Below are 26,078 nucleotides of genomic sequence, written 5' to 3' on the forward strand. Positions count from 1 at the left end.
TCTTTTTTTTTGTTTTTTGTCTTTGTTTTGATATCTGATGTATGAAGTTGCATTTCATCAATTGCCTTTCAATCAAAGACATTTTCGATGAGTTAACAAACTTCTAAAGATATATATATATATATATATATATATATATATATATATGTGTATTTTTATGATTTATAATCTATATAGTTGATGTTTACAACATTTGTATATATTGCCCATTGATAATTCTGTTCAAGTCATATATATATTTGCAAAGTGTATGATTAGTTCATTATATATTGTATATTATTTCAAACTAAACTGCATTAGTATTCTATTTTAATTTGCAATATATTCTATTGCCGCTTTAAAGTATTGCCACGAGGGATTGTTAATCAATTTATATGGTTCTCAATTTATGTGTTTTTATTATTTAACATGTTGGATCGTATTCTTATTATAAGCTTCAGTTATATGCAGTAGTCAGCGGTTTGTTCAATATGCGATGAGCAAATACATTGATTCTAGCAGTCAGCGGTTTGTTTATTATGTGAAGAACAAGTATTTTGATTTTAGTAAATATTAGCAGCAGTTTTTAATATGATGTAATGTAATTTAATTGATTTAATGGATTTACTATTTATTATTAACAAAATATGTATAGTATTTTAGCACACATTTAAATGATAGAAAGCATGATATCGTATTAATTGTTGTTTTTAGTAATCGTAGTGACGTTTATGGAATGCGACTTTTGCAAGTTATTTAAATTTGGCGCCTCACTAGCGTTTCTTTGTTTGTTTGTCTGAAGAAGCGGCTACCATTTCTGCCGTGAAAGCGCTCACATAATAAAAGGTTTTTCGTTTGCACCGAAAGGTTGGATTTATCTGGATTCATTTGGAATTTTAAAGGAATTGAAGGTTTATTTGGAAGTTTAAAGGAACTGAAGGTTTGCTCATACTTATTGTTGCAACGGATATATCGTGTTCTGTGCTTACGCTCCTTTGGGTCATTTTGGTTTTTACATATATATATATATATATATATATATATATATATATATATATATATATATATATATAGATATATATGTGTGTGTGTGTTGTATGTGTGTGTGTGTGTGTGTGTGTGTGTGTGTGTGTGTGTGTGTGTGTGTGTGTGTGTGTGTGTGTGTGTGGATATAATAATATGCTGGTAACATTTTCTACTGAATCACACTAAAATATTCAAGAAATCTGTTAAGGCTTTCAACAATCCACAAGTAAAACACAGAGTACGCAAATATGTTAAAGTGACAGAACTCCATGATTTTAGAAGTAACAATGTCTGGGGTGATGACATCTATATCTTGAAATCTCAATGGTATTTAATATTGTAGTATCCAGCATAAATGAAAATAAATGTTGGAAGCATACACCTCTGTGCAGAGAAATATTTAGCCGTGTCTGAATGTATTATTCTAATGTAATATGTATTTGAAGAAATGTTTGACTTATTAATGCATAAAGGAATATGGATTGGATACAAACCTGACTAATACTTATTGTACACATTTATGGATCACATTAGCTTATAATTAATCATGCAATACTTCTCTTGAGGCCAATTGTCAACCAGCGTAGTCACATAACATTCAAAATAAGGAGCTTATTTTTTAAAGGAAGTAGTGAATTTATCTTTAGCTTATCACAGTCCAGAGGAGCAAATCACGAAGCCTGCATCTGCTAATATGTTTCAGATTTACTGCACACCACAAAAGCAAGTATGTAGTGTTGGATATGTCTTCAGACTAAGGGAAAATAAAATTGAAAATTACTCCAATCACCTCATTAAAATACATTGTATGACTTTGAAAGACTATTTATTATTGCATCATGAAATATATTCTTTCTAAATGTATTTTTCACTTTGTTTAACAATATTGTATCATTATAATTAATCAGCATCGTATAATGTAGAAACTTGTTTCCTGACTACACTGACTCAAATGTATATTACACTTAGGCTAATAAATGATTACTAGAATCATAAATGCCTTATAATCTTAATTCTTTCTAAACAGGGTACTTGAGTTTGCTCAAATGGATAGCTTATCTGGGAAAACTGGTCAATTTTTTGAATAATGCATTCTGTTTGGGTAACTTATATGAACTTTTTAACTTTTCTCTGCATTACAAAACTATAAAGAATGATTTTTATGAAAAAAATGTAATTATCAAATAGTCAATGTGAAGAACATCTTCCATAGAGAATGAATGTACCACTCATGCTCTCTATTTCCAATTTTCGTATTAGCAAGACAGTTAAATTCATTCCTACAAAGAGTAATAGTTTGATTATTATAGATAAAAAACAAGCTCACTCTATGCTGACTAAGTAAGACTGGAATATTCTGACACTAACCTTTATGTTATCTCCAGTGAAGTAAACCTTTTTATTCAGTAGAAGCATTTAAAAATTTTGATTTTGATTCTATCTTCTAATGACAAGGCATGGTGGGACCTAATAAATTTAATATAAATGTATCCCATACTTTCCTTCAGATAATCTTTTTGCTTACTTGGCTTTTTTCTGGTTAGTATTCTGAAATGGGTTTAATGAATTAGACCAGAAACTGATTTTATATTTTATAGTATATTATATTATTTAATTTTAATTATTGACCGCCATAGAACTCTGATCCACATTAACATCTTCAGGTTCATCCTGGAGTTACAAAATTGAAATACATAATGAACAACAACTAATAGAATTTGTTTTACAGAGGTACAACAATACATTATTTACATACAGTTCACTAGAGAGTTACTCAGACCCCAGCAAATCTATGTGCAATATGATAACTGATGTTGAATAGGCAGTAAAAAAAAAGAGAAAATAGATAACTTAAAGGAAAGTCTGCCTATCAATATTATAAGGTTTTTAATCTTCTTTCTCTGTTTAGATTCTCTTCTGGCTTATCCAGCCAAATCTCTGATTGATTGTAAACCATCTCATCAGATATTCTCAATGAAAATTTTATCCTAACCATCTTTTCCACTCTTACAGTTAACTGTAAAATTCACTTCCATCCTACACATTATTATTTCTCTTCATTATACTCAGGAACCATTTAACTATTTCTATTACATATTTTTTAAACTGAGCTTTAACTTGGTGGTTCACTGAAATATACATAGGTGGCATTAACTTCATGCAAACACAAGATATTTGCATCCCCACTGATGGATAAGGAAGCTGACTACTGTCTTATAGTCTTACAGTCTTAATCCACAGTATGCCATAAATCGCTCCAAAGTCATAAGTTACATTAAGTTACATTAAGAAATTAAAAACCCGAAAGTAGAGACCAGTGTTACAGAAACTAGTAAGCTGACTTAGGAACATCATGGAAACAATGGGGAAATAGATAAAACAGCCACTCCAGTCAACAGCCAGGACAAAAAATACTCAAAAATATTGTTGTTGTTGTCTTTCGGCTTTTCCCGGTTAGGGGTCGCCACAGTGGAATTCTGATCCACTAATGATTGGCAGTAGATTTTCACGAACGCCGACTTTCAACCTTCAGTGAAGGCATGCCCATTTACGTATGCAATGAGGCAAAATAAAAGAGAAAAGAAGATCAGTAATCGCATACATTCCACCGAATAGCCAACAGAATGATGAAAATATGAGCAACACTAAAAGTGGAAAACTGCAAAGCATGACAGCAATATTATGACAGGAAGGAAAACAAAATAAAACAATCTTAAACATTCTGAATGAAACAAGCAGAGTGACTCTCTGGCTTCTTTCTTTAACATTGCTAGAAAATGCAATGGAGCAGCATAGAAGCTCAAAACACTTTTACTTTTATTTTTTATTTATTTTGAAATGACAGTGGGGGCCAGATAATATATTAAGGGTTAAAAATGGGTCAATTCAGCTTAAAACACTGTGGTTTATCAAAACATATTTAAACTTTTTGATGACATGGGCAATATGAAAAATAGATTACTAGATAATATGGTTGATTAGATTTTTAACCAATAAACAAGTCAGTCAATGCGTTCACAATGGAATGTTAAGTTTCTACATAAACTTAGAGGTAAAGATTTTATGTTTGATGGTATTAAATTACAAAAAGACATGGGCAGCAAATTTAGATGAAATAGCAATGCAAGAAATGTATTGTTACAGAAGTGATGCAAGTAAATATAAGCATTTCAGAAGAGCAAAGAAAGTGTTAATCATTTTAGTGAAAGTAGATGAGTATTTCTCCTAGCCTGTTATCAAATGCAGATACGTTTACTTTAATACAGTTCTAGTGGAGAAAGAAATGATATGAAATACTCATTGTACATGCTCCTCCTAATTTTAGTCATGAGAAAAGGATGAAACAGAAGTGATCAGAATTAGAATAAATTATAAGTACTGAAAATATTAATAAGGACATATTAATAAAAATAATAAATAATACCAACAGTACTATAAAATAGTTTAATGAAAAACATTGAGTGCTTTTGTTCTGTAAACCTATTACTTCATCAGAACAAATGTGTCCATTTATCATTTCCTTTTATAGCAAACATATTTAGACAGACCACAGAAAAATAATATTAAATAATTTTCCAAATTAGTCCTTTCTATCAATGTTTGAAAACCCCCTTCTATTGTACCAGGATGTGAAGAAAACTTTTTAAAAGTATCATATTATTCATTGTTATATAATTAATAGTTAACATAAAGCCTATGTAATATGTATATTTTGGGTCTATATTAGATGAACGAAAGTTCATCTTAGCAAATGCTCACATTAGCGAATATTGCGGAACTCGAAACCACAATTGCGAGATCGCCGTACAGTGAAGATGGGAATATTTGCCCTTTCCTCACTGTAGTAAGATCTCGGAGTTGGAATATATATTTTGAGTATCTGGATATTCGCTCATGTGAGCGTTCGCTAAGATGAACTTTCGTTCATCTAATATAGACTCATATATTTTCAGGTCTACATGTTATTGAAAACACACTTCATGAACTTCTAAAAACTGGGACAACTTCACTGAACACTTACTTGCATACACTCTAGGATTACCAGCATTTTACTCTGGGAAAGTAACCACTTGATCACCATGACTAAATAACCAAAGACAAGCAAACCAAACCCACCCAAGTGGGGGACCTAGCCCCAACACCCCTTCCACGCCCACCAACTAAATATAACAACTCTAAGATTGCACTACAGTGGGGAGAAAGGCAAAGTTCACCATGGTGGCCAAGTGGTTTACTTTCCCAGACTAAAATTCCAGTGATCCAAGAGTTTGTACAAGTAACTGTTTGTCAAAGTTGTCCTGATTTTTAGAAGTTCAGTGAAGTGGGTTTTCTTTAATAACAGGTAGACCCATATTATCATCTGTATGCCTAATAGAATAAATTAGTTATTAGAGAAGGACCCCAGGTTTGTATTTAAGAAAACATTGAATCTTAAAAGTTTATGAATATTTATATGATATAGGATCTGGTAACTCAAATAATGCTTTATATAAACACTTTATACTATGTCCAAAAGTAAATTAGGCTGAGTTTGACTTGGTCTTTCATTTTACTCTATACTATGTTATAACTTCAGTAATTTTAAATTTACAATATTGCAAAAAGTAGCTTGTAATGTGAGAGGTAGTGAATGGGAATCAAGTTTAAGGAGTTTTTGTAGAAACTAAGATGGGATGCCTTGACCCCACCAGGACTAAAGGACATGATATCAATTCTTCCACTATTGAAATTAAGGGCAGCTAAACTGTAAAGGTTTCCTATATATAATATATTTTGTATATATTATATTTGATTTATTGTATTAAGCATATAGGTGATAATACACGTTATATAAATTTGATGTTAATTATTAACTATGTTACAATGAATATTATGATATTTTTAAAATTATACTATTAAATGGCTTTCTTTATATGTTGGTGCCTAAATGGCTTTCTTTATATGTTGGTGCAGTAGGAAAGGGGTTTCAGACTTTGATAGATAGGATTAATTTGGAGAATTATTTAGTATTATGTTTCTGTGGTCTGTCCCTTTAAATGTTTGTTATGAAAGGAAATGATGAATGGACACACTTGTTCTGATGAAGTTCCAGGTATATGGATTAAAAGCACAAAACCTTTTTAAATTATTTTCATAGTACTATTGGCATTATTTATTATTATTATTTTTTGTAGTATTTTTTGCCCTGGTTGTTGACTAGAGTGGCTGGTTTATCTATTTCTGCATTTTTTCTATGTCATTCCTAAGTCAGGGTACATTAAGAAATGACCTCTTCATATAAATTACATCAAGATTTTTTTCCACTGTGTAGATGCATGTTTATCAGTAATTCCCTTTAAAATTGAAGCCATTTATTGCAAAAAGGCTGTGGGTGTAATTTAATTCCACTGAACCATACAGCTAATAGACCATTGACCCTAGATGGTATTCTCTATGGATTTCTAAAATGGCCTTTTATCCACTTGTCCAAACACATAACACATAATAATCTTCTTTTTCCATACAAAGGGTTTGCTTAGTCTAAGTCTGCTTTAAAGCTATATAAATAATTAAGATCATGGAGCTCATGCGTTTATAAATTGTAGGCAACTAGTCTGCAGACAATTACAGGTATCTCCAAAAAAAAACTATTAAAAAGTTCCATCCAGTCTCAAAGCAGGAAAACAGGATAAACCAGGAGACAGTTTGAGGCTGCTCTTCCAATTTTATTTATTTATTTATTTATTTTATTTATTTATTTTACATTTGCTGACCGAGATAGTCCGAATGGATGCATGTTCATTTTCAGTGGAGGCCCAGGGAGAAAAGCTTCAAGGGTAAGCAGATGCAGCATTACATAATACCATATTACAAACAGACTATTTACAGTGATTACATAAGTAAGCAAGGTAAACACATTCCACAGGTTAGAGTTAATCCTGAGCGTAAGTCAGGATTAAATTAAATTACACAGTAAACTGGTTAACAGATTTTTACACATTCTAGAGAGAGTTAGCTACGCTTGATACATTGACATAGCCAGTTAAGTGCCAAATGTTGTCTGAGTCTAGTTTTAAATTGACCTAAGGTAGAAAGTAAGGTAATATCAGCTGGAAGAGAGTTCCAGGGTCTACTTACAGAGTTTGCAAAGAGAGAGTCACCGGCTGTGTTATTAATTTTGCTAATCTGAATTTGTAGTTTGTTAGAGGATTGAAGCAGTCTAGGATTGTTATAAGGGGTGATAACATTTTTAAGTGCAGGAGTATTGTCCAGATTATAGAGGATTTTATAGGCCATAATCAGTTGGTTATACTGGATTAGGCTGGGTAGTTCTATCCACCCAAGCTGATTTAGATTGATGCAATGATGTGTCCTAAAAGGCAGCCTAGTGGCAAACCTGGCAATGTGGTTGTAGCAAATTGAGAGTTTGTTAAGGACAGTCTTGTTTAAATTTGAGAGTAGAGGGGATTTATACAGAAGGGTTGAAAGAAGGTATAGCTGGAGGGGTTAGGAAGGCTTTTATTCTGTAAAGTGACCCTAGTTTTTTATTGATGGTTTGATAGTTTGGTTAACATGTAGGTTGAATTTTAGATTATTATCTATGATGATTATCTATGATGACACCTAAAAACCACGGTGGTGGTGCTGCGGTAGTGTTGTCGCCTCATAGTAAGACGCTGTCCGGTTCGATTCTCAGCTAGAGCGTCTTCTGCGTGGAGACATCCGTGAATGGGCGTACCTTCGTTGAAGGTTGTGCATCAGGCCTGGCAAGCCGGTACGTAAAAATCAACCGCCAATCATTAGCGGACCGGAGTTCCGCTGTGGCGACCCCTAACCAGGAAAAGCCAAAAGAAACAAACATCTATGATGACACCTAATAGTTTTGTAGAGGGATCAGGGGAGATTATTGCACCATCATTTGAATTTATGGTAAAGGTGAAAGCGGTAGACCTATGTATTAGTGAAAATAACAGCATTTTAGTTTTTTTGGGATTTAGGATCAGACGACATTCAGAAAGCCAGTTTGCTATTGTATTAAAGGTGGTCTGGGTAGCTGACCATAACTCTATTGGAGATGTAGCTGAGCAAATCAGATTAGAGTCATCAGCATATTGGATACAGCTGACTTTTGGGATGTCAGTATAAGGGTCGTTAATGAAGATGGAGAACAGCAAGGGCCCTAGTATAGAGCCTTGTGGTACTCCAAGGGTGTTAGGTAGAAGATTAAAAAGTTTGTTCTGCCAGAGGACAGCCTGCTGTCAACCATTCAGGTAGGATTGAAACTATTGAAGGGCTCTAGTATATTGACAGAATGTTTGCAGGGTGTGGATTAAAAGTTGGTGATCAACCATTTCGAATGTCTTGGAAAGATCCAAGAAGAGGGCTGAGGATATATAATTATTGTTGCAATTATGGTTTATGGTGTTGGTAAAGGCTAGGAGGGCTGAAGTAGTGCTGTGATGAGGATGGAAGCCATGCTGAGTGTCTACCATAAGGTGATTCTGGATTGAGTGGTGCATGAGTTGACTATGAATACATTTTTCTATAATCTTTGCAAATGGAGAGAGTATAGCTATTGGCCAATAATTGGAGAATTCAATAGAGCTGCCTCCTTTGTGAAGTGGGATTACATAGGATATTTTCCAGATAGTGGGAATTTTAGCTTCTACTATGGTTCGATTGATTAGTATTGAGACGGGGTAAGCAATAGCATCAGCTGATTTTTGTAGGTACTCGACAGGGAGTTGATCAGCAGAAAGTGTAGTCGGTTTTAATTATTTGATCGAGGTACGGATAAGTGAAGTGGCGACTGGTTGGAAGCTGAATACGACTAGGTTTCTAGGGGTGGTACTTTCAGGACCAGGGGAGCTAGGAGGTAGTTGGCTAGCTAGGGCTTGAATTGTCTCAGTAAAGAATCGGTTAAAACTGTCAGAAACATCTTCAGGGGTTTTATCAATGGTAGCAGCAGGTTGAAGTTTGTCCAGGATATAGTAGATTATTTAAACCTGCCCAAAACTTCTGAGGGTTATTTTGATTTACTGTCTGTAAATTACAGTAGTATTGCTTTTTGTCTTGCAAAATGGATTTTTTTATTTTGTTCCTGGATTGCCTGTATTTAATGTGATCTTGGGGGTCTTTAGAAGAACGCCATAAAGCCCATGCTTTGTTTCTAAGGGTAATTTTGAGTTTAGACTCTTTAGAAAGCCATGGCGCAGTTTTTGCCTTTGTTCTCTTTGAACGAACAGGTGCATGCAAATCAAGGATCTCAAGGAATTTATTGTTAAAGTATGCTACTGCTTCCTCTAAGGGGAGGTGTTTTAGAATAGACCAATTACAAGAGTTTAGTTGTTGTTGGAATTTGGCAGGGTCAAAGTTTTTATTGTTTCTAACCTTTCTGAGTAAGGGTTGTTGGGAATTAATGGTTTTGTGCTTAATTACATATGTGAGAAGGTGATCGCTTAGGCCATCAGGGAGGGTACCAGAGGTGTACAGTTGGGGGTGACTGTTTATGAGTACCCATTCAAGTGTGCTTTCTTTTTGGTTGGGTTTACCTATCCTGGTAGGGGTGGATGTGATTTTTGTAAATGCATGCAGGTTAATATGGGTGGTTGGGGATTCTGAGGAACAGGTTCCCCAGTCTATGTTAAAGTCTCCAGGTAGTAGAGTTTCTTCGGGGTAGTGACATGATAGCCAGTGCAGGATATCTTCAAGTGTAGATATATTGTTACCTGGGGGAATGTACATACAGATGATATTAATGCATTTATTTTTATTAAGTTGCAATTTGGTGGCAAGAAACTGAGTTATTAATCTGAGGTGGTTGTATTACATCTATGGTGACATTCAACTCAGATTTATAGAGTACAGCTACCCCACCCCCCTTCCTGGAAGAACGATCTAGCCTGTGTATGTTGTACCCAGGTGGTAACACTTCATTGTCTGTAGTGTTAGGCTTTAATCAGGTTTCAGATAAACAGAGAATCTCAGGGCAGTGGACATCCAGAAGTGCATGCAATACATGTACCTTGTTATTAATGCTTTTAATATTGAGATGACAGGCTAGGAGATAGTTAGTTGGCCTACTAATTGTAGGTTTGTAGCTTATATTGCAAGTATAGGTGGTATGTGTATCTGAAGTGGGTGGGCCAGGGTTGGGGTGAATATCACCACCAAGTATTAGGTTAAGTCTATACTTGGTGATGAACTTCAGGAATTTGTTTATTAGTTTGTGGTAGTGTTTGGATCTAGAGCTAATGTGCATGGGGTTAAGATATTGATAGACTGAACAAGATGTTGGATAGGACCTGGTACTGTTAGTATGGTTGAGGGTGGGAGGATTTACAGCTGGGGTGATAGTATGGCCTTTCGGGACCTAAATCCCGTGAGAAACTGGTTTACATACAAGGTAAGGAGGTATGGTGCGAACAAGAGGGGTAGTAAAGAGGAGTACATCATTATTTGTGATTCAGCTAGTGAGTTAAGGAACTGTTTTACCTGGTGATGCAACACCAGAAGATAGAGTGGTGAGGTAAAGGTACTGGAAGGGGGATGGGAGAATGTCAGATGAAAGATAATAGGTGCTATTAAAATGTAGGTAGAAGAATGGGGGTGGGAGGAATTATCCTAGATGAAAGCAGATAGGATCTAGAAAGTGTGGGAGTGGTTATAGTACTTTAAATTTAGAGGTACTGGCGGCGGGAGTTAATTGGGGGCAGGGAGGGGAGCGAAGAGAGCCCGAGTGTAGCGAGGGCAAACGTAGCAGGGCTATTGCAGTTTACAAGGGTTTCCTAAGGTGTCCTAAAGCTATAAGGTAAGTATTATAGCTGTTAATGTAAGAGTCAGTTTACTTAAGTTACAGGGGAAGGAGGCAAACACTCAAGTAGAAAAAAGAGCCCTATGACTTACCAAATTGATGAACTGCTTAATTACACAGCACTGTAAGTGAAAGCTTAACAAATGCTTTTTGTGTGCAACCTACTCTGCTTAAATGCTGAGAGAAACTGATTTTGTTATGGTGACCAGTTGCAGTCCTGTAGACTCCGTTTTGTAGGTAAATGTAGAGTTCAATCTGCATAAATGCTGAGAGAAACTGATTTTGTTATGGGGACCAATTGCAGTCCTGTAGACTCCGTTTTGTAGGTAAATGTAGAGTTCAATCTGCTTAAATGCTGAGAGAAACTGATTTTGTTATTGTGACCAACTGCAGTCCTGTAGACTCCATTTTGTAGCTAAATGTAGAGTTCAATCTGCTTAAATGCTGAGAGAAACTAATTTTGTTATGGTGACCAATTGCAGTCCTGTAGACTCCGTTTTGTAGGTAAATGTAGAGTTCAATCTGCTTAAATGCTGAGAGAAACTCATTTTGTTATGGTGACCAATTGCAGTCCTGTAGACTCCGTTTTGTACGTAAATGTAGAGCTCAATCTGCTTAAATGCTGGGAGAAACTGATTTTGTTATCGTGACCAATTGCATTCCTGTAGACTCCATTTTGTAGGTAAATGTAGAGTTCAATCTGCTTAGATGCTGAGAGAAACTGATTTTGTTATGGTGACCAATTGCAGTCCTGTAGACTCCATTTTGTAAGTAAATGTAGAGTTCAATCTGCTTATATGCTGAGAGAAGCTGATTTTGTTATGGGGACCAATTGCAGTCCTGTAGACTCTCTTTTGTAGGTAAATGTAGAGTTCAATCTGCTTAAATGCTGAGAGAAACTGATTTAGTTATGGTGACCAATTGCAGTCCTGTAGACTCCGTTTTGTAGGTAAATGTAGAGTTCAAACTAAGTCACACCAGGTCAGCCAAGGGGGGAAGAGAGAGGGAAATCCTAAGCACCTAGATTTGAAAAAATATATTATATAAGTTTATTATATAAGTTATATATTATATTTAATATATATTATTATATAATTATATAAGTTTACATTTACATTGAAGGTGGAAAGTGTGCTACTCTGACTGACATGAAGTGGAAGTGGTTCTAGAGGTGAGGGGTACATTGGCATATCAATTTATCATGTCAATATATGTAGGTTAGGATAAACTAAGTTGTCCCAGTCACTCGAATAAGGGGGTAAAGGGGTGTGGGGAGAGTATAGAGGTAGAAAGTAAGGTGGGGATTGTAGTTGGATAGGATAGTTGAATTGTGGTGGTGAAAAGGTTAAGGAGAGAGGGAGATGTACAAGGAAGTAGGCACATTTGGCGTGAGTTGTTTGTGCAGTAACAACTAGTTTACGTCCAGATGACCTGTAGGTATTGTGGATGAAGGTAGGCCTTGGATGGTAGGGAGAGAAGGGTTTAAGTTAACTGGGTCAGTTCCCCCTCTCCCTTTGGTGTTTGCTAGAGGTTAATTTAATGTGGAGATGGAGTCTGGGAATATAGTTTGAGCTTACTGGTAGGGAAGGGTGAAAGAATACTGAGTGCAGAGTGTGTGTGTGTGTGTGTGTGTGTGTGTGTGTGTGTGTGTGTGTGTGTGTGTGTGTGTGTGTGTGTGTGTGTGTGTGTGTGTGAGTGTGTGTGCGTGTGGGTGAATGGTTGGGGGGTGGTAAAAAAAAATAAACAAATAAATATAGATATAATAAAGTGTTGATGTGAGTAGTGCTCGGCTTACCTGGGTGTTGAGGTGTTTCTCTGGGGGTCCAGTAGGTCTGGGGTTGCGGTGGGTGTTTTTTGGTGTCCTGGATTTACAGTTGAGGTCCTCCTGGTGGTCCTGTGGTGTCTCCGGTGGGGTGGTAGGGCCGGTCACGGTCATTGGGGTCTTTGTGGTTGTCTGGTGCTGCTAGGTTGCTCCCTGTTGTCTGCGTGTCTCCGGGAGATTCATCGGACCTGTTGTGCCTTTCTCAGTTGGGCCATGCAGTTGAGTGACATCCGTGGGGTGAGGCTGGGCCTGTCATTACCTCTGTTGAGTAGTAGGTCATCGGTGCCATGCGGTTAGGGTAATAATAAAAAAAAAAAAGGAAAGTGTTCTCTCGGTGTTCATGGTAGGCAAAGGGGGTCCATCATTGTAATACGGTCCCATTAGGTTGGGGGTAGTGGTGGATCTTCCTCCTTGTGCTTCCTGGTGGGTTCATGGGCTGGCCATGTCCGTTTCTGGTGAAATAGTTCTCCCGGTGGTCGTAGTAGGTGGTAGCATTGGTGGGTAGTGGCGGATCATCTCCTCGTGTTCCCTGGTGGGTTCGTGGGCTGCCGTGTCCTTGTTGGTTATCCCGGTGGTTGTGGCAGGCAGTTGGGGATCCATCTTTGTGTCCAGCCTTTTCTGCATTGCTGGTAGTGCCAGAATTTTCTTTTCATGCTCCCTGGTGGGTTTGTGGGTTTCCGACTGTCTTCTCCGGTCATTCCATTCTTCAGGATGACATCGTGTTCATTTGGGTCTCCTTGCATCCTGGTATTTGTTGGTGGTGGAATATCCTCTCCATCCTCCCTGGTGGTTTAGTGGGTTGCTTCTGCCGTTCTTTTGGCTGTTTGGTCCAAGTGCCGATTTGCGTATGCGCACTGCATTCCTTGGCCATTACCTCTCTGGAGTGTCATCCTAGGAGGAAAGGTAAGTGTTTTAGGCTTGATTGTGTGAATGGTGATAGGATTGGGTGGTTGGTAGGGATATAGTTAGAGGGTCAGGATTAATTATTTAATTATTAATATATATATATATATATATATATATATATATATATATATATATATTTTTTTTTTTTAATAGATGGATACACATGGGGAGGGATATTAATAGGGGATATTCTAAGGTTGGAAGGGGTTGCAAATGGTAGGAGGTGTGGCTGACGGGGTGACTGAAAGGTGAAGTGTGTACAGGCAGGGACATAATTTAAGGTACGGGGGGGGGGAGGAAATACTAGAGGTTAGGGTGGAGTAGGGCAGTCAGGCTTATGGAATAGTTTTAATATTTTGTTTCTCTTTTACAGATGGCTAAATTACCAGAGCTATGGCAGAGGTGGCAAGCTATTTTGGCCCAAGTGGAGGAGCTGTTCCAGGATGTGGCAACATCATAGGTGGTACAGGAACCTGAACAGATCCCGGGTCAGAAGAGGTGATGCACAGCAGTGAGAACCCCAACTGGAAGGAAAAAACAACAGGCATCGCAGCAGGTGGTAGCAGTGGAGACACTGGTTCCCAGTACATTGCAAGACGAAGGTGCAGGTAATGGTTTTACTATGGCAGCATTGTCAGGGAGCTAGGGGTTGAGGACTGTGGGGGGGGGTGATGATGACTTGTCAGTTGGGGATCTTGGTGGTGGTGTGCAAGGGATAGAGGAAGCTCAGAGGCAACTAGCACAGGGTGCCAGGTACCCGGTTAGAGATGCGACGGGGGGGGGGGGTTGGTTCTGGGGACAGTTCGGTCTTGGGCTCGGAGGTAGGCTCTGATTTTGGCCTGCAGCCTGGGGACTGGTTGGCTACTCAATCTTTAGGGCAGAGAACAGGAGCGGTTTTCCTGACTCCCCAAATTCCGGACTCGGTTAAGGAAAAAATTTGGAAAGTGGTGTATGTGGATTTGTTTGAGCTGATCGATGTGAAAGGGGTCCAATGGCTAGTAGAAGCAGAGTCCTCTAATAGCAAGGACTTGTTGGTGGCTTTAGCAGCATTGGGAAGGCAGAGGGTAGGTAAGCTTCGCACTAGGACATGGGATAATTGGGTGGTTGGCTTTATTTATTTTATGGCAGTGCAGCTTTAGAAGGACAGGTCTTTGTCCCTGTCACTTCTAGGCTATTTCCTTCCCATTCATGGGGCTCAATGGTTAAGTTCGGTTAATGCGTGGCTTTGGTACGATCAGCGTTTCCGCAAATGGAAGGCTGTGGACCAGTCACTTCGTCGGGAGGTGCGTCATCCAGATCTATGTTTAGCTATGATGATGGATAGTTTTGGGGGCTTTAACAGAAGGTTGAGTGGGCTGGAAGCAGCGGGTGTATGTTGGTCATTTAATAGTGGCTCCTGTTCAAAGGTGGGGTACAAATTTGCCCATGTTTGTTCAAGATGTGGATGGGGTCATTTGGTCACTGGCTGTGGTTGGCAGGATTTGTACTGGAACTCTAATATTATGGGTCATGAGGGTGGATTTGGTGGACAAGGCTTCTCGCAAAGCTTTCAACTGGCCCAGGGGATGGGTAATTTTCATGGGTCCCAGGGATTTGGACTCGGGTTCTTTAGAGGCAATAGAGGAAGGGGCACTGTTCCCCATTAAGGTGGAGGTTCTCTGAGGTATGCTTCATCGGTTTCCTGGTCTGGCCATCAAAGAGGAGATAATACAAGGATTTCAAGGGGGGTTTCTTATTAAGTCCACCATGGGAAGGGGTGGGGGGGGGTTGCAAGAATTTACGATCTGTTCAAGGTAAAGAAGACATCTTGGAGGTTTTACTGGAGAAAGAGTGTCGGGCAGGGCAGTTATTGGTTCCTTTTGACAGTCCACCTGTTAGTGCTTACAGGGTGTCGCCTTTGGCGTTGGTGCCAAAGAAGCAAGAGGGGGAATTCATAGTGATACATCACTTGTCGTATCCGGAAGGGAATTCAGTAAATGATTTTATTGCAGAAGAGGAGGTTAGGGTGCATTACGCTTCCTTAGATGATGCAGTGAAAGTGATTAGGGAATTTAGGGAGCCATGGTTAGTTAAGGTCGACACTGAGTCGGCTTTTCGATTGTTGCCTATTAGGAGTGAGGAGTGGCCATTACTGGAGATGGGGGTAGGAGATAAGTACTATTTCGATAAAGCTATGCCTATGGGTTGTTCAGTGGCATGTGCGACTTTTGAGAAGTTCAGTACAGTATTGCATTTTATTTGGCAGCAGAAAGAGGGAACTCAAAAGGCAGTGCATTATTTAGATGATTTTTTTTTTGGTTGGCGAAGGAAGGGTCAGAGCACAGGAGGGTTTCCGGGGGTTTACGATTATGTGTGAGGAGTTTGGGTACCACTGGCTCAGCTTAAGATGGAGGGTCCACCAAGGGCATTAGAATTTCTGGGATTAACAGTTGATGCAGAGTGGGGACTGTTTTGTTTACCTGAGAATAAAATAGAGAGGCTTAGGTCGGTGATACGTTTGGTGTTGGCTAAGGATAAGATTTGGATTCGTTCAGTTATGGAGTTGCTTGGGCTTTTGAATTTTGCCTGTCGAGCGGTGCATCCAGGGCGAGCTTTTTGCAGGTTAGTGGAGTATTTGCTGAAAGGGGGTCAGAGCAAACATCATTGGGTTAGGGTAACCCAACTGGTGCAGGAGGACTTGGTGTTGTGGAATGGGTTTTTGCAACAATTGAATGGGATAGCTTTTTGGCAGTCAGACTGGGTGGGGCATTAGGAACTTCAGTTGTTTATGGATGCAGCTGGGGGTGCTGGCATGGAGGCCCATTTTGTGGGTTGGTGGTTTGCAGCTGAATGGCCGCTGGATTGGGAGGAGGTATGGAAACGGGATGTGGCCTTTCTAGAGTTGATGCCTATATGGGCAGCTTCAGTGGTGTAGAAGGAGCAATTGAGGGACAAACATGTAGTTTTTCACTCTGACAATGTGGCTGTAGTGAGGGTATTGCAAAAAAAAGACAACTAAGTCGGGCTTGTTATTGTTGGTATTACATAAATTGGTTTTGCAGAGCCTCTTAATAAATTTTTCTTTTACAGGAGTGCATGTGCCTGGCATAAGGAATGAGATTGCTGATAGCTTGTCCTGATTTCAGTTTTGTAGGTTTCGAGGGTTGGTTCCATGGGCAGAGAAGGTGCCGGAAATCCTGCCAGAGGAGGTGTGGAATCTTGGGTCAATGTCGCCAGGCAGTTGGTATGGCATTCCTGGGCCCCTTCTACGAGAAAGGCATATGGTAGGGCTCTTTCAGATTTTAATCAGCTTATTTTGCAGTTGCCAGAAGAGGAACGTGTATGGTTGGAGGAATTACTACTGCGATATGTAGCTCATGCTTGGGGGTTAGGCAAGGCTTTGCAGATGGTTAAGGTGGATTTGGCTGCAATTAACAATTTTGCTAAGGTAGCAGGCTTGCAGGATTTCACTAAATCTTGGACATTAGGGAGTATGTTGAGGGTTGGGGGAGAGTGGTGGTGGAATGTAGGGGATATTTGATGGCCGCTTACAAGGGTTATAATGAAAGTTTTTTTGAAAGGGTTAGGTTGTTGCAAAAGGGGTCTCCATATTACTTTATGTGGGGTGCATTATGTACATGGTTATATTTTGGCGCTTTTCATATTTCGGAGTTGTTAGGCTCATTATATTGGAAGGATGTCATTATAGGGGAGGGTGAGGTTACAATTTTATTAAGGAGGAGTAAGACAGATCAGTTGGGTAGGGGATGTGTGGTGGTGCTTAAAACTTACAAGAATCCTTGCATTTGTCCAGTAATGTGGGCAAAAGAATTTATGAGGAGACGGAAAGGGAGTGTGGATCAGTTGATTTTTTGTTCAGTGGATGGGAAGGTGGTGTCGAGTAGTAGATTCATAACCTTGGTGAGGAAGGTTTTATGTTGTATGGGATTTCCGGAGGAGAGGTTTGTAGCTCACTCATTCAGGATAAGTAGGGCTTCAGATATACCTAGAGAGGATTGTCCCATTGAATTGATTAAAAGAGTGGGGAGGTGGTCTTCAAATGCATTTTTGTCATATTAGATAAGTTGTGGTCTGATTATTAATTTTTTCTTCTTTTCTTTTAGGGAAACACATTATCATCTTGGGGCATGTGTACATCTACTGGGCAGAGAAGCGTGCTTTAGTTAGGGATGATGGAGTAAATTTGGGTTTATCACATTTAGGGTGGTCAGTGACTTGGCATGGTGTTAGGGGTCTTAGGTGGGATGGGTTGTTGCATGAATTTGAGAGGGCTAAACTGAAGGTGGGTTGTCCTCATATACTAGTCATTCATTTAAGGGGCAATGACTTGGGCATTGTTTCTAAAAAACAATTAGTGGACATCATGCTGCAGGATTTGATGAGATTACAGGCATTGTACTCGGGTATGGAAATTGTGTGGTCACAGTTGGTTCCTTGTTTGTGTTGGAGGGCTGCATATAGTTATAGGGTGATTAAATGGGTAAGAAGGTGTGTTAATCAAAGGTTGGCTAGGCAATTAAGGATTTTGGGGATGCATACCATTGAGCGTAGAGATTTTGGGGATGGAGAGGAGCCTTGGTATCGAACGAATGGAGTACACCTTAATGACGTAGGACTGGATCTTTTTAATTTGCATCTGAAACTCCTTTTAGAGGATATAATTGCGGCTAGGTTTTAGGAGGGGGAACAGACTGGGATCAGGCCGGTGGCAGAGAAGAGGGACAGTATTGTCTTCTTCTCTTCCCCCTCTAAAGAAGGTGGTTATTGGTTAATGGTTTTGGCATGGTGGTGAGGTGAGAAGGTACGCTGCCTCTTTATGTGGGTGAGTAGGTACACTTCCCCGGTGGAGGAGGTATCAGGGTGAGTAGGTACGCTGCCCTGAGGTACATTACATCCAGGGTATGTGGTGATGCTGCCCTGAGATCATTGTTGCTGAGGAAGATAACTAATGTTGGTTTTATTTGTTTATAGTTCATTATATAATATAGTTTAATAAAGGTCGTCAAATGTCTTTATGAATTTGGTGTGGTTATTTAAAGGGGGGACAGGCCAAATGTAGTTTGGGACAAACTAAGTTGTCCTGGTCCTACGAATAAGGGGGTAAAGGGGTGTGGGGAGGGTATAGAGGTAGAAAGTAAGGTGAGGATTGTAGTTGGATAGGATAGTGGGATTGTGGTGATGAAAGGGATAAGGAGAGAGGGAGATGTAAAAGGAAGTGAGGTAAGGGAAGGAGGGACTTCTGACAGGATTAAGTGTTAGGGATTAAAGGAAGAAGCATATTTAGTGTGAGTTGGTGGCCCTCCCACCTTCCCTTTTTTGTACATGGATGGAAGATGTGGGCAATTTGAGGCAGAGAAGAGGGACAGGATTGTCATCTTCTGTTCCCCCTCTAAAGAAGGTGGTTATTGGTTAATTGTTTTGGTATGGTGGTGAGGTGAGTAGGTATGCTGCCTCTTTATGTGGGTGAGTAGGTACGCTGCCCCGGTGGAGGAGGTATCAGGGTAAGTAGGTACACTGCCCTGAGGTAAATTTCATCCAGGGTGAGTGGTGACGCTGCCCTGAGATCATCGTTGCTGAGGAAGATAACTAATGTTGGTTTTATGTATTTATAGTTCATTGTATAATACAGTTTAATAAAGGTTGTCAAATGCCTTTATGTGTTTGGTGTGGTTATTTAAAGGGGGGACGGGACAAGTCTAATTCATCTGCTGATTAAGCTTTATTTCCTTTAATCAAACATTTGAAATGCCATTTGTTCCCTGAAAAAATAGGAGGTCAATGAGGGTTTGAAAGGCTAGGCATGAATCTCTATAGCGGAGTCTGTAATAGACTGTGTACAGACAGAGAGCTTCCACTCTGTCCAGATAACTAAGATTTTAGAGGTCACTGATCTTTCAGGCTATCAATTACTGAGGTCTCTAAAACTGACTGATATGTTTAGACAAGTTCCGTTCATTGTGTCAACAGTTCAGAATGTCAAAAGCATGTCCCGCCTGCATGTTTAGTTGAAATCTGAAAATTTTGACAGATGCCACTAGATACTTGCCCCAAATTTTGATATAGTGGGGAGTGGGTTTCAACACTTTTTACACTGTAGTGTGATTCTAATTATGGTGTGTTTGTCTGTGTGTGTGTGTGTGTGTGTGTGTGTGTGTGTGTGTGTGTATATATATATATATATATATATATATATATATATATATATATATATATATATATATATGGGTTCATGTCATTTGATCGACAGTTCATTTCACTGACAGTTCATTTCACTGACAGTTCATTACATCGACAAGCATTTTAGGTTCACCCCCCCACACCCCCCAATGTGGGGGGCTGTGCCCCCCACACAGCCCCTAACTATATATATCAACTCCAGGGTCGCACAACATTGGGGAAGGGGACAAATGCTTGTCGATGTAATGAACTGTCGATCAAATGACATGAACCCATATATATATATATATATATATATATATATATATATATATATATATATATATATATATATATATATATATATATATATATATATATATATATATAAATAATTTGAAGGAGGTATTGGGGCTCAGCCCCCCACATGAGGGTACAGGGGGCTTTCCACCCTCTGTAAACATTTTTTAAGTTTTTTTTTCATGCTTTTAAGTTTCAACCTTTTGTAGTCAGTCTTGCAGGAGTTGACCATGTATGTAATTGATGGAATAATAAAAAATCTGTTTACATAACTACATGTATAAGGGTCGGATAAGATAAGAGTAAAGGTGTAATTAAGACTTCTTTGGATCTAGTGGAAATGCTATTAGAAATCAGATGAGATAGACAGAAAGCTTTATAAACTAATGAAGAGGTATGATGGTCAAACAATAAGGAATTAACAACAATAGTTCTAGATCTCTTATGACAGTGTCTGATTGGAGGGGTACATCACCTATATAGTATGTGAAAAATAAGGATAAAACTATTATAACCTCCTAGATCCCCATAGCCTCTGCTTCTAGCTTATTAAATCATTTAAGGGCAAGATTGTTTATACACACCACTACACTGAGAAGCTTTTTCATAATCCAAGGAATCTCTCCAAACATCTAGAAACATGCCACAATCATCCCTATTCATTTGTAGTAATACTCTTAATTAGCCGTAGACTTTAGACTAGTCTGTAATCTCTAAATGTGAGGAACAGTCTTAGAAAAGACTTGCTCAGATGCACAATCGTGAACACCTGCAATAATTTGGCATTCTTTTAATTCATTAACAAAGCTTCTGATCAGTCTGAAGGACCATATCTGCACTATGTATGTTGAATGAAATCATTTCAAATAGTGGCAAGAGTCATGGCAAAAGGATACATTTTACAGACCTCATTGATTAATCCGACTTATTAATTGTAATATTCTCCTACCCTTTTTAGAAAACTCACATTTGGTTAGTAGCATCATTAAATGATTTTTCATGTAATATCTCATTTCAGTAAAAACTTGCTACTAAGATGCTGAGAAAGCCATCAAAATTTACTGAAAAAGGGTGTAGCTGTTTTAACAGACTTGATCTACCAACAATTATCAGCTGGAAAAAAGATTTCTGCAGTGAAATGGATTTGCTCACTCATTTTAAAACAATACTTAATGAAATGACATCTACAGTCTTTGGAACATACTACTCATGAAAACATATTCCACTCTGTTTCACAACAGCCTCCCAACTACCTCTGTAGAAACCATGCCTTCTTGCAGTTATCTTGTACTTTAGTTACACTATTGTTTGATTGTCAATCCTCTTACAAAAAATAAGATTCAAACTAAAGTACTGTTTTCTATTATTGAAATGTCTCTTGTTTCATTTCATCTTGACAGACCAGCTCTAAGAAAAGGCAACCTTCTTGCACAACTCAAATATGGGTACTGCTATTTGATGCCCTAACAAGAAACATGTTTCTCGAGGAACACCAGCAAAATATAAAAATTTAGCCCATGTTTACAAAAAGTCAGCGAATTGATGTAAAAGAACATTCAGCTGTTATTTTCAGTTGTTTATTGTTAAATCTTTTAAAAATAGATTCTCTTTTATCCTTGTCAGATTGATTAACATAAATATCCACCTGTTAACACTAAAGTTCATACCTATCAACTGTACAGATTTTTGCAGAATGTCCAGAGTTTTGCCCCATATTTTTGTTCAATTTTTCATAAAACTGTAGTTTTCTGGTAAGTTAGTGGAAAATCATTAAAGATTAAAGTTTAAAAATAATGATAGGCATTTGAGCTTCAGACTTCATACCCTTCCGAAAATTCATGCTAATGCAAACCGTGTTATTCTATCAACTTTCTATGTTTGTAAGAGCAGTATTTAAAAATTGTCCCTATTTTGCGGCCTTTGTCTCACTTTTATTTATGGCTTTGTCCAGATTTCTTGCTCAGGGAGGTTTAGAGGTATAAAAGTGATGTCTTAAAAGGCCCACAAGAAACAAACCAAAATGCAGCCCACACAAATATTCATCTAACAATAACAATGATGTTGTTTTAGACAGTCTACAAAAATCAAACCAAAATGTAAGGAATACTTCCTCACAGAGCTGCATTGTAACATCTAGATAGATTTCTTCACAGACATACAGACCTTAGTTACTACAAGCTATGCAAATCCAAATTATTAACCTCTGAATAGATCACACTTCACCATCCATATTCTCTCCTGTCAATAATAGTTTCATATTAACATATAATAAGCATTGCTATATCTATTAAGCAGAATTACAAAATCTAAAATTTTCAACCTATTATTGATAATAATATAACTCTGTTACTTCATATTTAGCTATTCTGCATTTATGTGTGTATTTTTTCTGTTTTGAATTTGACAGTTGCTGCATTCTTTCTTGTTTCTTTTATATCCCAGGTAAGTGATAGAAATCAGTTCATGGTGGAACAGTAGATTATGACAGTACACAGAAATAAATAAATAAAAAGAAATAAGATAAAAGATGACATTTGAAAAGATAAAAGGGGGACAAATTAAGACTAATTAATGCACTGCCAATAATGTAATCAAAGGAGTTTTTTTCTGGTCAGTCAAAAGAAGGTGGTAGGCATGTTGCTAGACAGGCCATTGAAGGGTGGTATTGGAATTAGGGAGTTGCTGCCTGCAGATGGGTCCTGAAGTCACATAGTAGCAAGAAATGAGCCAGGTAGTAATGGGAGGCAGCTTGGAGGTATTGGCAATAGGTAAGCATTAACGATATGGAAGTACTTCATGGATCACTTTGTAGCAGAGGTGCCAGGCAAGGTTAAATGTTTCTACTGTTAGCTGTATTGGAATAGTAATAAATCTGATTGTATCTGTTTGATTGCTATATTTGGTCATCACTTGTTTAATTAACAATGAATGAGTGAAGGATTAAAATGGGTGTTGTTTTTAATGCTAAAGAATAATTCATAATCAGAATCAAAATGTGGGATTCTAGTCTGCATACTGAGAAAAACAAATGCAAGTAATTAATTGTGTAAGAAATTTACTCATTTTTGAATTGAAAAAAGTTTTATGCTGACATATTCTCTAACACTTGCATATAATATTTTGATATGGTTCATACCATCAATTTTCAGTCAAATATTACATTATGTCAAGCTGTGAGAGAAAAGCTTGTAAATACAGTGTGCATAACTTCATAACATCTTTACAAAGCAATCATGTAGTCAAAGAACTTGCAATTTGACAACTCAGTGTGAGAGGTGTGTGATTATTACTTTTGTTGCAGGGTGCTTATTGTGAAATATATTTTTATAGAATCATATTGGCAGTGCACATAAAGGTTATGCTTGTGAACACTCCTGGCAGTATCTCAAAATTAGCTCAGCTCATCCAAGGAAGTGCAGAGCTCTCAAAGCCGATATAATGATGTGTGGTCTAACAGTGAGCAGTAGAGCAAATCACAACATTGTTAACGGTGTGCTGCAAATTGAAAGAACGATATAGAAAACAGTTACACATTAATACCTAGAAATGATGCCCAATGAACAATATAAAATAAAAGGCCTTATAATAATGTAAACTGAATTCAGAGATGAAATACAATCTCATCAAGGAACTGCAATGGACATTATGAAGCAGAATTGCATTAGAAAGCATGGCTACTGGATTTTCTACCCTGGCTATATTAATATCCGTAATATGATCCTGTAGTCTGGTATTACTCATTCTGTTAGAGTGACCAGTATATACCAGACTGTATGAGCATGGCAAGGTATAGACTTCATTTTCAGTAGTACAAGAATATCTATGTCTAACCTGATTGCTTCTAGAATTAATGTACTCAGATTCCTTAATAATATCAAGACAGTAACAGTAAACACCAGAGAACTAAGTACACATCTCGTCAGTTACATAAGTGAGATATCTTACTCTTAGGTTTCTTGCAATAACTGCACACCATTAAGTCCCCTATATATTTTTTCTTTCTTCTTTCTTTTATTATGAAATGTACTCATCATCTGTGGTAAGAGTGAAATTAAATGAACATGATTTCATAGTAATATCCAGACAGGCAAGATACTGTACTCATCTAATAAGTCCAATTTTCTGTGCCATTCTTATCCATAGCATTCTTTCTGATATCATTAAATGAAGGTTTGTTAACAAGTAATTGTAAACCTAAGTTTGTAATCTGCTATTTTTTTTTTCTTATGCTGCTACTATTTTGTATTTTAAATAACTGTATATTTTCAGTTATTACATAGTTAATTGTAAGTTTCTGTATAACTTGGGGCTTTTCCCACCAGGCCTCCACTGAAAAAGGGTTAAAACCCAGTTGGACTATCCTGGTAAACAAATGTAAAAATAAAATAAAATAAATAAATTGTGAGGTGCTAAACTTCACTACTCTATTACAGGCTCATTTATATTTAGCATCCTGGTCAAAATCCACATTAATGCTAGTAGACTTTTGGCCCTAAGTAGCTATCTGTAAGGAAGAGAAGACCAGAGATTTGGATAATGGTAGAGTTCTATCAACAAGGGTGGACCAGCTGAAGTATTTTTTTCTGTGCAGATTTAAAATAATGGCTAAGCTGCTAGTGCAAAATGAAATAAATAAAAAAAACTTAAATAACTTGATTATGCCATAGGAGTAAAAGTTAAACCATAGCTATTATTTTTCTTTAGTTATTCGATAAAAGAAGAAATAATCTGCAAATTTCTTCTTCAAGAAAATAATGCATTGTCTATAAAGCAAAAACAATTAACAACATAATGGGAAAAACCAATGCAAACTGTTTGTATTCCTCTTCAATTAACCCATTGAAGATGCATGCATATATGGAGATAAATTAATTCCCGTCAGTATTCCACACAACCTATCAGTACACTTCTCTATTGGAAACAAAAAAATGTTACATACAATTTATAAGCTTGATACTCTACATGGCTACTATGAAACTACCCAGAGAGCTATGGCTTGCTTATGTTTCTAATTACAATCTTTCAATTGTCTCAGACAAATGAACAGAATCTCTTATATAGGAATGTAACTTTGCTGCATAACAATTTGGCGACATTTCTAACCTAACTGACATAGCCAGCCTTTATCACTTTACCTGGAGTACTATTTGGATACAATTTAGATTTTCAATAAAAAGATGAGATTCCTAATTTTTTAAAGTCTGGTTGGTCATTGCATCTTGACTCAAACAACTCCCAATCCATTGATCTTTTGAAAAGACTATAAAGCTCATTTTGGGTATTCATACTTTTTATTCCTTTACTATCTCCTACTGCCTCAAAGAAAAATGTAAAAACAAATTACATAAACTGAAATAATTTCATTTCTGTATATTTCTACAGGACTCCTTATCTTCTTTATCAATCACTGAAAACAGGTCAGTGACAAATCTCAACAGAATTTGAGGCAAATTCCGAAACAATCGGGGGCAATCCAGGACATGTTTAAAATATTAATACTATTGACTTAAGACATCAACAGAATACGAAAATGTGAATTAATATACATTTCCTGACGTAAAAGATGTCTCGATAACCCTAACAATTACCATTCTTCATTAAGTGTAAGTAACCACTTTTTCTCCAAAGGTGACTGATTTTTGGGAGGAATTAAGAGAGACAGAGCTAAAATTTCTGTCAAAATCAGGGACATCCCTATAAATCAGCAACAGTTAAGACTTATACCTGGGGTAAAGGATCTGAATTGCCTAGATACAGAAATGGAATTACTAAGTTTAATGCTTTTGGCTGCCAAAAAAGCAGTTACTAGTAAATGGAAAACAATATCCAAGTCAATTGTAATTAAAGTAGAAAATATTGTAAAGAGGGTAATATAACTGGATGTGGGACCTATAGAAAAGGGTGCAAGAAAACTACATAAAAATAAATGGAATCTGTGGGAACAGCATATGCAGTGCAATGCTCAAGACGAGGACTGAGGATTAAGGGAAGGCAGGGATTAAGCAATCTGTGTAATGGAATGAATGATAATTGTTAAAAAGGAAACATATATACTTCATGAAAATAAGGATGTAAATGTGACCATGTTTTGTTTTC

This window comes from Protopterus annectens, chromosome 1.part1, assembly GCF_019279795.1.
Source record: "Protopterus annectens isolate FY-2018-M chromosome 1.part1, PAN1.0, whole genome shotgun sequence".
Taxonomy (NCBI): Eukaryota; Metazoa; Chordata; order Ceratodontiformes; family Protopteridae; genus Protopterus; species Protopterus annectens.